At 42.0% G+C, this 13,502-nt stretch overlaps 1 long non-coding RNA gene across 1 annotated transcript in view; it reads right to left on the bottom strand.

The window, feature by feature from the left end:
- LOC139060447 (uncharacterized) overlaps positions 1–2,157 on the bottom strand; it is a 28,747-nt gene extending 26,590 nt beyond the window's left edge. Inside the window, exon 1 of the long non-coding RNA XR_011514825.1 lies at positions 2,081–2,157. This is a non-coding gene — a long non-coding RNA (uncharacterized lncRNA). The remainder of the gene's footprint in view (positions 1–2,080) is intronic.
- Positions 2,158–13,502: the final 11,345 nt, after the last annotated feature.

Raw genomic sequence — 13,502 nt, 5'->3', positions numbered from 1 at the left:
CCTTTCTTATAAAACGCCCACTGAAATGTAGCAAAATGATGTTTACAAGGCGATGCTTTGGTTCTCTTAATAATGAAGTTGCTGTAAATGCCCAAAAAACAAAACTTGTTTCTTTACGCTCCCCACCTAAGACTACTGTTATTAACATACCTCTCTACTTGCATGAGTCAGACTGTGTTCATTGTAAATGTGCGCCTATTCCATACGTAGATTGTGTGAAATATCTCGGAATCTATTTCGATAGTAATTTATCTTGGCAACATCACTTATCACTTATTTGTTATAAACTGAGGTCAGTAGCGTGGCTGTTGTTTAATATCAAAAGGATCGCACCCTTGTCTGTAAAAAAGATTATAGCACATGCACTAGGTTACAGTGTGTTGAGGTACGGCATTACAGTCTTTGGCTTTTGTTCTGATCGTTGGAGATGCAGGGTAGACCGGATTATAAAAAAGATTCTTGAAAACGTTGCATACAATTTCCCAATGGTAACATCTCCAAATATCTTCCGTGAACTTGGTCTACCGAACTTCCATGCATTACTTATAGAAACAGTTGTCGTTAAACATTTCTGGAATTCCGCTTGCAAACAAAAAAGTGCCGCTACAAGGGAGCCTAGAAAACATGTCCGTTATGTAGTTCCGCGTTCAGCCACAAGGTATGGCGTGGCCAGACGCAGTGCTTATGTGCCTGACATATTTAACAAACTACCAGAAGAGTTATTTAACGCGACATCAAAAAGAACGCTCAAACACATCTTAAAACAGCTAGAGTAAAATTACCCTCTTGTATGTCGCTTTTTTTTTTGCATCGCAATATTTACCTCTTCAATTTTTGTTATATGTAGATAAACAAATGTTATCTTGTTCTTTTTAATTTTTTGCCTTGTCTATCATATTCATTGGCACAGTCCTACAAGCCAACTAAGGCTTATACCGGCCTGCTTGTGTTTTTTGTATATTGTGCGGCAATAAACGTTATTATTATTATTATTATTATTATTATTATTATTATTATTATTATTATTATTATTATTATTATTATTATTATTATTATTATTATTATTATTATTATTATTATTATTATTGAGAACGATGTCTCGCATATCCCGGTCATTTGGAAAGTGGTGCAAGTTCCAGTATCTCGGCTAGGAACACATAATTTTAGAGCATTGCGGCTTCAAATCCACAATTCCAACATGTGCTTTCTCGAGAATAAATTAAAACTTTAATCTACGAATTCTCTAAATTGACCGCCTGGATCGATATTTTCCATGCAAAGAGTGTCGTCCTCTTCAAGTGACGAACCTGATTAGCCCTAGTACTGCTATATGCTGAATGCTTGACTGATAATAAAATTTCTATTGAAGTTAAGAACAGATCTCGAAAACGCGACTGAGAAGCAACATTACTAGCTCTCATTGCTAGTGGTTCAAAATAATCAGTCTGTCTTCCAAACCGTCATGGTCACTTTCGGAGAACGATATACCACGACATCAATCTGTTTTGGAAACGAGTTGCACGAAACGACTGTGGCAAAGAAAACGTATCTACCATCGGCCGAAGTCGTTTCCTTTGACATACCAAAATGTTCCCTCTCTGTTTATTTTCTTCGCCTATCTCAACCACAGAAACAGAGCTTGTGTCTTGCAAGACACTTATCCACGAAAAATTTTCCATTATCAGCTAATGTAGTATCTCGGATATTAAGAAATGAATGTCGGCAGAGCACTGAAGCACGTAACAGCTTTAGCATTTCTCAAATTTGCACCTTGCAGCGCCATCATGATATGTGAGAGGTAGGCTTTGAGCTATTTAATTTTTACGATAAGAAGAGGTGGGAGGTTGCTATAACGCATGGTAGAATATTTACCTATCGGGTAAAATGCTGATGTGTTTAATGATAAGCGAAGAGTCAAGGAAATTAGTAAACAATATATATAATTTCATTCCTCAAATGAATTTTCTCAACCGAATGTGCAAACTTAGGTAAACCATGAGTAAGAAGCTCACAATATGCCCAGCTACATGGCAACATAATCTATGTGCTAAGCTATAAGTGGACAGAGACCCTTTCTCACCTTTACTTTTAGGACAAGCCTTCAACGATGTTTGCAGAAATGGTAGCTTTAATGGAAGGTCCTACCCAGTGGACCTTAAATACAAGGCAGAATTGTTCAGGTATATCCATTAGGCTAAATGTGACAAGCAAAAACAGCTAAATTGAAAACGGAACACAGCATTCATGACAGGTTTCACTAGAAGTTTCATTAGCTTTTCCGATGCGGCTAATGCTATGAAAGGCATTTGCAAGTTAATGAGAAAAGCTTTCTCCATTATTGAATAAAGGTCCTTTCATTCTCACTTTCTCTCTCTCTCTCTCTCGCTTTAGTAACTGAAAATTGCCAGAGTAATAAGAAAACTGAGAAACCTACAGAAAAATTTCGCAGTACAAGGAATTTTAGAAGAAATTATTTACATTGCCTGGTTAGTCGAAACGCAATGGATTGTTCGTATCGCTCTGTGTCATTGCAAAGAAGAATTTATTTCAGATCGGCGTGGACTTAATCAGTTGTTTGTTTCGGGAAACTGCAAAAACCTTGCAGACTTCAGTTAAGGGAGTACAATAACATTTGTGCACAAGTATTTTATCAATAATAATATATGGGGTTTTACGTGCCAAAACCACTTTCTGATTATGAGGCACGCCGTAGTGGGGGACTCCGGAAATTTTGACCACCTGGGGTTCTTTAACGTGCACCTAAATCTAAGTACACGGGTGTTTTCGCATTTCGCCCCCATCAAGTATTTTATCAACCCGCTCAAAAAGAAAGTGCTGGATACACAGAAGAATAAAGGAGAATATACACATATCAATGGGTATAACATTCTTTCGATACTTTAGCCGTACTGAGCCTATCCATCTATCTAGACTCTTATTCACGGATATCTATCTATCTATCTATCTATCTATCTATCTATCTATCTATCTATCTATCTATCTATCTATCTATCTATCTATCTATATATATATATATATATATATATATATATATATATATATATATATATATATATATATATATATATATATATATACGTCTATCTATCCATCTATCTAGCTGATTACGCTGAGCTACTAGACAAAGTAGTGTACCTTCTTGGGGCACCACGCATGGGCGCCTGGGAGAGATAAGTTTTGGTCGTTGCATTGTCATCATTAAAAATTGGTTAGATCGTGCTCTCGTCGGGCCGTTGCTCTCACAGGTTCTGCCGGTGCCGAGGCCGTCATTGCATCCCTGTCTTTTCAGCGTTGTAATGCGACTCTCGCCAACCCGTCATCACGTTCTAATCGTTAGACAATCGTCATGCATTTGAGGTTACATTTCTATAGTGAAGTCTTCGTTGCTGTTGAATCATCCTCGTTCAAGTTTTGTTGTCCGACTCTCGTCATTGTCCCTGCCACGCCTCCTATTCTCTCCCAGTGGTCCATGTTGTACTTTAGGTTGGGCCACTAAGATTGTTTTCGCTCTTTTGGTGCCGTCGTAGCCGATGCATCGTCGGCATTTCGGCTTTGTCGCATACTGTTGTCAAGACGCTGTCCTCACACTGTCGTTTCATGAATCCGTTGACGTTATGCCTTCATCGATGTACTGCTTTACTAACTTTTTTCGTGATTGTGATATATTTATAGCGCTACGGAACAGTATTTGCGATGACAAAGAGGCGAGCAGGGTGAAGACGACGACGATTAGAGGCTAGCGTGGGCTGTTGCCTCCTGGCGAACTGCTGCGTATTGCCTTGTAACTATACTTCTATATAGCTTTTCGTTGGCGTCTTCCTACATAACATATCTGGTGGAGGTGCGGGGTATCCATCCCCGTACCTCCACGAGATATATTGCGTACGAAGACGGAAACGAAAAGCTGGTAATATAATATAATATATAATATAATATAATATAATATAATATAATATAATAGTGCGGTAATTCAAGTCATTGTGGTACCGTTCTCATGCCGTCACTATCAGAGTCAATATCAGGCCTGTATCCAGAGACCGTCGGTCGTAATGCCATTGTAGTCAAGACAAAATTGTCGCTCCAGCTTATTGATGTGGCTCTTGTCTTGGGGTCGTCATCATGCGGCTTACTGAGTGCTGCGTGCCGTGACTCAAGTTACGTACGGTATCGCTCCAGTCAGTACCAGTGCCTCATCTCCCCCTAATTCCACTGAAGTTGTGCATGTCATACGCCTCTAAGTATACCACTCTCCTGCTATAACCTATATTAAGAGGCACCTGCACGGTGCTTCCGGTGCGGGGGATAATGATACATGCATATTGCGTGTTTCTTGTGGTCAATGCACGTGGACCCCCCAACGAATACGATCTATCTGGCTCTCGAGCTGTCGGCTGAACAGGCCAGCGCTGCAGTTATCCTTTATAAACATACTTTGTAAATAGTCTACAGTTAGTTATCCTTCGTTCGTGTAATAATGATCAGACAGTCGTCATCGCACTGTCTTCGCGCAGTTGTTATGTCATTGTCGTATATTCATCGTTGTCTTATATTCGTCGTGATTCATTTGTTCTTATACTGCCATCGAGATCATCTCAAGGTCGTTACGTTGTCATCCTTGTATCTTCGACATCCGTCCCGCCGTGCCGTTGTCCCCATACTACTGTTTAAACATCAGTTATTTCACTATCGACAACAGTTCTGTATCACCATCCTTCGTCGGTGACGCCATACCATCTTCGCCGATGCCTTGACATCAATCAAACGAGGTAATACCGCCGGTGTCGTGCCGTCATCATGACTGCGTCGTCGTCACACAATCGCTATCATGCATCTTTTCTCACAACGTTTCATCATGCGGTCTTGATAATGCCGCCACCGTCATTTCGACGTCTTCACCTAGTCGTCGTAATGCCATCTTTGTCATGTCATCTTCGTCATCTCATGCTCCTCATATTGTCGTCGTGGCGTTGTGATCTTTATACCGTCGTCATAATTATGCGCGTCATGACGAGGTCGTCATACGCATTTTTAGTTCAATATTGTTTATTGTTCTTCCATTGGTACTGTGTGGGTGTCATAAAGTCGCCGCAATACCTCAATGTCTATGGAGTGGGAGGATATCGGAGTACGTGGCATATAGCCCACGCAACATGCCTCATAATTACCACAATTAGGGGTAAATCAATGTTACGTCGAGAATATGGTATGTCACTGCATTGTTGTATTGCAATAAGCATTCGCACCTATAGCAATTGTGATATCCTTTCTGCTGCAATACTTTGTCGTGTATACATATTCGATTCTGTGTCTATGCTAAATTTTAAATTTTGCTTACGTTGGTATTCGCGGTAGTATCACACGATGGCGAGCTGACGTTTTCGACCTAATAAACCGATGCTTGCTACCATATTCGACAAGACTCATGTGCGCCGGTCATCCAACCATTATACAATATACACCGTGAAAAGCAATAGTCGTAGTTTAGGTGCACTTCGGAGAATTTTGCTCTATCTATATTTAGGAGACTCCTTAATTCAAAAAAAAAAGATCGGATGGCTCTGATTGTTTCTTCAGGGTAGAACTAATCTAGGTTAGCATACAACGCGTCTGTCGTTTGCACAAGAAGGCCGCTTGTGTGGTTTGGGAAGTATAAGAATGAGGAAACAACAATATTTATCCCTAAGAAAGAGTATGATCCCTGAATAGCAATTTTTCTACAAAATATCGGTAGCTTATATTCATGACAACAACAAAAAGCCCGAGCAGGCTGTATGCATGTGTTGGTTTACGAGGGTTACGTCCTCGCGCCGTCTTATCGTAGAATGTCAATATTCTCATTGAGTAAAGAAACAATCTATCGTCCTACTGCTCTCAGCGTCAACATCACAATGAATAAATACACTATGATGACGTCTTTCGGTGATTTCGAAATGCACGGGCAAGCCCATTCCAGCCTGAAGCTTGTTAACTCTCTAAACTTCTCCCCTTCACCTATCCTCTGATGCTGTTAACAGCATTCGGTTTTCCTTGGCATAGATTTGGCTCTGGTAATAGGCCCCAGTTTGCCAGACACATTGCATGAAGTGCGAAAATCCGCTTCATTGATATCATAATCGCGAGTTAGTCTTCATATCCCCTGCAAAAGGATGGTTTTCGGCACCGAACTCCAATTACGTCTTTGTTGCTTGATTTCCTTTATTCTTATTCAATCGAAATATATTCAACCATTGTTTGCTTTTGGATCCACGCTGCCCCTTTTCAATGTTAATGTCACGCCTTCACTTTATGTAATTCCACTTTTTTGCTAGGTGTAGGCTACGTTTTCTTTGTTATTCTACAGCAAAGTGTGTTATGCTGGGCAACTATGAAAACCTGTCTACTGCACGCAAGTCACGCATTATTCGTTCCGTATATGCGTCCGATAGCAAAATTTCGATCAGTACAGAATTATCTTCTTAGGCACTTCTATACGCTCTAATAAAGATAATTAGGTGCCAATCATTTTGCCGCTGAGCAATATTGAACGAGAGTAATGATTGTGGCCTTATGTGGCAGCCGTGCCCAGGACAGCACGGCAGCTTGGTGGTGATTAGCAAACAGTGCAGATGATGGGTGGTTGATGCGTAGTCGAAACAATGAGTTCGATAACTCCTACGTAGCGTGTTTGAGGCCGCTGCTTTTTGAAGTGGGCCTATGGTTAGTCACGTGGTGCTTTTCAGTTCATGTGATTTTTCTTTATCAGCCAAGAAAAATAAATGGTAAAAAAATACCTGGCTTAAAACATGACATTAAGACTCTTTCCATTTTCCTCAAGTACTTTCTTGAGTGCACGCCATTTAGAACAGTAACTAAAAAATGAATATCAAAACAAATAATAAATGGGATCTTATGAAAAAAAGAACTTACTGGAATTGGTTCTACTCATTTGTGAAAACAGGAGCTTAGTTATCTTCGCCTTTAGGGGCCCATTTTTTTTCCAATACAGAGCGCAATGTATGATAGCTTGAGCACCTGGCATGTAGAATGCAGGATGCTTTGAATGCCTGCATGCATTTGTTATTTGATCAAATTGAGCTTTGACTTAGAAGTAGCTGTTGTACCTCTACAGGAGCACTTCAAATCGAGGATTAATAATAACTGTGGAATATACGAAAATATTTGAATCTTTTTTTTTCATAGGTGAGTGTTGCAGCACGATATATTTGCTCCAGTGCTAAATACATATGAGGTTGTCGGTCGCGAATTGGAAAGCGCAAATTGTGGAAAGACCTGTGGCTGTAGTTTTTCCAATGCTATGTGCCTGAAGCGCTACAATTGCTAAGTGAAGTTATGTCATTACTCTTGACGCTCGCAATAGACTGTGTTATATCATCCACGTGCGTCCACGTGTCCATCCATCAGTTTGAGGATCCTGCGCTCATGAATTTGATGGCAGTATGGGACCGAGACTAGGTCAGGTTAAACAGCGTGCAATTCAGTGAGCGAAAGGCCTGACAATCGTTCGGGCCGATAGCAGGAGCTTAAGCTTTCGTTTTATTCGCATTTCTTGGCTTCATAAACAGCCCATTTAGAATAGGAGCTGTTATAGGAGACTATATGCGCATTTACCTTAACTGGTAGGAATTGGGACTCTACGGCTTAATTTATATAAGCATTAAGCAGACCCCAATCGTCCTGCCATGCAACCCAAAATTCTCTCTTAACTACACTTACCTTTTTTAGGCTTTCATACAGTGGAAGACTAAACGGAAAGAGGTACTGTTCATATTCGTTAAACGAGACTGAAGTGGCCGTCTTCCTATGGCCATCACGATGAAGTTTCGTTGAACCTATGTAACGTGATTGCCCCAAAAATTCGTTTCATTGCCTGTCACCAGCTGAGCAGCCCTATTCAAGAGAGAGGTTATAAACACAGGTTGCTATAAATGCACGTCCAGCATGCCGGGAAGTAGGGTTCCAGCGTCGTAATATAAAGCAGCTTCCTCCAGAAGTAAAAAAGAAGCATTGTTCACAGCACATATTAGGTCCACACTTGATTACTCCTGTGCTGCGGGAGAACCATGGCTCGAAAATGTCCTTAAGGAAATTGAAAGAGTGGAAAATTCAGGTATAACTATTCCTGGTCCGGAACGGAAGCAGATGAAGATGAAGGCGAATAAGAACGGTGTCAAGGAAGTGGAGGAAGATGGGAGACGAAGATGAAGAATGACGATTAGGTTGGCGTAATAAATGCTCAAATACTCCAAGCTTTTCCCGACTTCTGCATTAAGGATTCGATATGTATTCGGAAAAAGCGTTAGAGCGTTGAGTGTAACACATGCTAAGAAGAAAGTTGGCTGGATTTCACAATGGTTACATAGGAAGATGCTTAAACTTAAATAAGCTTTAATTTTAAACAAGTATACGGCGTGAAAGTAGCTACTGCATGTTGACCTTTTTCTTGAGAACGAGATGTTGTCAAAAATCTAACGAAATAAGGTGGAGAACGGCTCAATTTATTATGTAATTTTGTGCCTGGACAATTTCGGACTGGGACCAGACACCATGAGAAGTTGTCACCACCACAAGAAATGATTAATATTTTTCGTTGCTCCAGTAGTGCATTTATGTTGGCAGTGTAACCAATCCGAAAGTGACTTCTATCAAATACAAATAGCGATTTCTCGTAATTTGTAAGCATTTTATTGTATGTTTATGACAAAATTATCGCTTTCTATGTTTGTGGTTCATGCTGCAGCGTTTAATTTTGTGTATGCTAACAATATTTTTTTTCGCATAACAGTTCACCTGTATTATTTCTTTGTTACTCCTTGCATTGTGCTTCATACATTTTAGTGCCAATCATGTCGCGCTGGGTAAAGTGATAAAGAAATAAACGTTACAAAAATTTACTCTAAGAAATCTGGCCCCTTCCGTCCTATGGCTCGAAAAACTAGACATCACTTCCTCAACAAATCACAGCGTCCAGACACTGAACAAATTGATGCACGCCTGAACTTCTAAATAATCAAAGAAGCATTGATGCTGCTATTACCGAATAGAGGCCGGCAGTGGTGAAGCTAGTAAAGCAACACTGATTTTTAAATGTTGACAAGTTTCAGCTTCGCTGAAACGAAAGCTCTGCGGAAAGGTAGCGTAGCCGAAGTGGAGAAATTCTTTGCCGAGAACATCCTGGTCATCAAGAAGTCCCGATCACCAGCAGATGAAGGGCCTTTATAGCGGAGTTCACCTAAGCGATTCTGCAATACAGTCAGGCAAGACGCAGGAGCTCAGATGCCTACCACACTCAGGAAGGGTCTTGCGTAGCGCCTGAATGAGGATAATAATATGCGATATGCTAGCGATATGCTAGCAATGCACGTCGACGTCGAAAACAAGACCTAGTATGCCGTCCTGCCATGAGTAGCCAGCGCTTACTACATGTCAGCTTGGTTGGGTGCCATAATGATTGCAGCTTAACTTACAAATATATGTTGCGTTAGTGTTTTCACAGCCACACACACATATTCATTGCGTGCGTTGTATGCAATAAAGTTCTTTGTAAGCAGTGCCTCATCAGTGCCAAATCACAGTTGACGATTGTTTTTTATCGGAGCTACTTTTGACACCATGGTACCTGTCCTAACTGGTAGAAAACCTGCTTTTGAAATCGATATTGTTTTTCGCTAGTAAGTGTGCGTGAAAAGTAACCTCCTTCAAACCTAATGGCCTTTTCAACTATCTCTGACACACCATTTAACGTAGTTCACCTTGACTTCGTTGAACTTCAGAAGAAAGTGGAAAGAGTATGGAAGAACCAAGAAGGACCAAGCAACAGATGAATGCACCAGATTTCTTGCTGCTTAACCAGGCAAGGAAGCGATGAACTGCACCATTTGGCTTCTTGAAAGGACATATTTAGGAACTTAAAGTCGTGTTCGTCGACAATGGCCCCAATGTTTGTAGCGATAAGCTTCGTGCTTTAGCCTAGTCACGCGGCATCAAACTAATTTTCCCGCCCCGTGGAATGCACAAGCCAACTGATCTCTTGATTCAAAGCCGGCTGCAAGTGTACTTGAAGCGGGTGTTTCTAATCATAAAAGTTCCTATAATACTTTAATAGGAGACAGAGAGAGAAACAACTTTATTGGCCACTGCAGGGTTACAAGTTAGGGCAGGTCAAACTAGTGTTGCTCCCAGGTGGGGGCGAAGTCTTGGGCCCACGAGACGAGTGCCAGTTGTGTTTTCTTGTCTGCTCTAGTCAGCAGCAGGTTGCAACCGTCCTCGGAGGGAGCTGGCAGTAATGATTGTGGGGGAGGGTTACCCTCACATCCGCAGAGAATGTGTGCCCGAGTGCTGAGCACTCCGTGGTCGCACTTACTACTACGGGGTCGTAATCCCCGTCAGTGAAGAAATAAAGCACACAATGACTGAGAATGGAATCGGTCTGCAGTCTGCGAAGCATGGTGGCTTGCGCTCGGTCGAGGCCGGCGCGGGCCGGCGGGTACACGCGTCTCGTCTCCTTGTAGAAGCTAGTAATTTCAGCATAGGATTTGGAGGCCTTTGCAAGAGCATCCGGGCTCGAGGGGCCGCCCTTGGGGTACACAGCGGGAAAAGGTTACAAGGTTACACTGCGGGAAAAGCCGCTATTTGTGCTCATTTCCAACACATCTAAAGTTCCTCGCAATATTTGAATAAGTCGGTAAATACAAATAGCGAGCAGAACGAAAGCCTTTGATACGGATGTGTGCTACAAATGAGGCATAAAATCGTCCATATGCCTTAGCCGAGGCCCAGGTATCCCTAAACCCCTCTAAAAACTGCGCTCCAGGATATGAATGAACTATGCAATGCTAAAACACTTACATCCTCATACCTACTAAACTCCCCTTTATCATCTGGTCGTCGGCCTACATAACGTCTGTCGTTATACTCCAGACCCCAAAGAGAGCAAGGACCCGTCATTACCCTTCAGTTACAGGCCTATAGTCTTAAGAGCTTTTTCTTCAAGTTGCATCAAGCGGCACCTGCTGTAGCTTCTGGAGGTCAATGAGCGGCACGGTCCACACCAATTCTGTATGGATCGTCGGAATTTGGTATGCAATAGTTGAACCAATTGGTTCAACTATTGCTCATTGAAACAAATTACATTCGTAAAAGACACTTCTTTCCCGTGTTTATTTATTACGCCATCCGGACCTGGAACCGTCCACCCGTATGGAAACTGGACGATAATTCCATAGAATCACAATATATCCCAAGAAGTGTAGGAAACTAGCCACATAACTAAACGCTGGAAGAAAACTAAGGATGTCAAAGAAAAGGTCACTCAATAGGCGTCATCAACACTACCATGGTATTATGCCATTTGTCATGCATGTATGTCACGTAGCGTCGATGGATAAAACATTACATTGCAGTTCCGTTATAATACGCGATGTGTCCCGACAAGTAGCAGTTACATGTAGCAGTTGCATGCTGATGTAACCGACCTTCAATGTCGCCGGCTAAGTAACAAGTTGTCACCTTCCTCTTTCGAGGGAGATGCCATAATTACCATCACCATCAACCAGGATTCTCCGCGATAAGGTACCCTCGCAGCCTACAGGATAATGACTAAGCTTTTTCCATGGCTCAGTTGTCATAGTAACAAGTTCGAATCTTTCTATGACAAGCTTTTTTCCTTTTTTTTTTACTCTGAGCGTGGTCATCGTGAATTTTACCCCCTTCAATTAACTACGCCGCCAGCCTTGGAGTCACGCCTCATATGGCAAAAGATGCCGAGAGCCAGTGGGGATATCCCAACTCTGGTACAAACAAATTAAGAACACACCGAAAGCTTGAAGAAACTCTATTAGCATCACAGGGATTGTCCTTCCTGGTGCAGTATTCGCCCACTCCCTCCAGAATTACTCATTCCTTCAATCAATATCCCCAGCAGCGCAGCTGCGGAGCACCTGAGCAAGGCGGCGGTCAGACCTGCAACGATACAGAGCGCACGAAGAATCTCCGGACCCGGACAGGCCGCCAATGAAAACTGACCCTGGTAACCTTTCCCATCCGAACTCTCTGGAGTGAAGCTAGCTCCGCAGCACTCTTTGAGGAACTATCAGGCATTGTTTGCGATATCATTGGCCTTAGTGAGGTTAGAAGAGCTGGTGAGGATTATACAGTGCTGACTAACCTCCAAGTCCTCTGACATCGAGGTCTCCCAGATATGAAGAAATTTGGGGTAGGATTCCTAATTCATAAGAACATAGCGGGCTACATTCAGGAATTGCACAGCATTCTTTAGAGGGCAGCAGTAGTCGTCATCAAACTTAATAACAGGTATACATTAAAGGTAGCACAAGCCTACGGTCCAAAATCTGCTCATGATGATGATGAAGTAGATCAGTTTTACGAAGATGTTTTATTTGAAGTTTTATGAAGGTGTTGAAGCAGCAAAAACACCAAACTCGGCATACTGTATTATTGGCGACTTAAATGCAAGAGTGGGGGAAAACCAGGCTGGTCAACAAGGAATTCGGAACTACAGCCTCGGTTCTAGGAATGCGAGAGGAGAGATGCTGGTGCAACATGGGGAAAGGAGTTATATGGTGAAGTCCTATAGGAAACAGAACTCCTTTCAGCTTCCATGACATGGGCTTCGGCGGGGACAGTATGGTTACAAAAAACGGCTGTATCTCATGCTTTATCAAAACTATCCCAAAACAAATTATCTGGAAATTTGCCACTAAGACGACTATAACGTTACGGCTAGTGTAATTTGCTTTTTCTAACTACGCAATTCACACCCATGGTGTAAAGATCGTGAGATTGCCGTCTGTTATCAATACATGGGTTTCTACGGGAGGGAAACGAGGAGCCCCTACTTTGTCCACCATAATAAAACTGTAGATCTTTGGCGTTTCATTTTTCTAATTAACTAGGAAGTACCCTTAATCGAAAATTACAAGCTAACGTGTTTTGTTTCCAAGTTCCTTTGGAGTATGGCCAGGTCAACGCATATGGTCGTTCCCGTCGATGCTTGGTTTAACGACCAACTGCGTCTAAACGACGCTCCGTTGCAGCTGCGTCGACAACTCTTGTGTCTGTGAAGCTCCTTCATGATGCTGCCCTTTCTCCCTAACAGTTCAGTTTACAATGTTACAGTGACCCCAAAATGCCTACGACTCCTCAACCATCGTGTATATATTCGACGCTAGCCAAACGCCTATTCAGTGTCGTCACAGGGCTATTGGCGGTGTATCACAACCGCCGCAACGTCATGATAGTGTATTTCTTTGTATTTCGCCTAAGTGACATATGCATAATTATATGTATAGTAATAATAAAAAAAACCTTTATCGCAACATAATTTGTACCAACGTAGCAGATTAGCTTGTCAGCCGCTTCACAGGGCGGAATGGCTTCTCAATTTATTTTCAAGCAGGCTGGTGTACAATATCTTGTAAACACAACTGATTTGCAACAAAGCTCTCTCTAGAGGGGCTGCTGCT

The sequence above is a fragment of the Dermacentor albipictus genome, chromosome 5 (assembly GCF_038994185.2).
Source record: "Dermacentor albipictus isolate Rhodes 1998 colony chromosome 5, USDA_Dalb.pri_finalv2, whole genome shotgun sequence".
In the NCBI taxonomy this organism is placed as follows: domain Eukaryota; kingdom Metazoa; phylum Arthropoda; class Arachnida; order Ixodida; family Ixodidae; genus Dermacentor; species Dermacentor albipictus.
The sequence above is the reverse complement of the archived record's forward strand: the minus strand, read 5'-3'. Positions and strand labels throughout refer to the sequence as shown.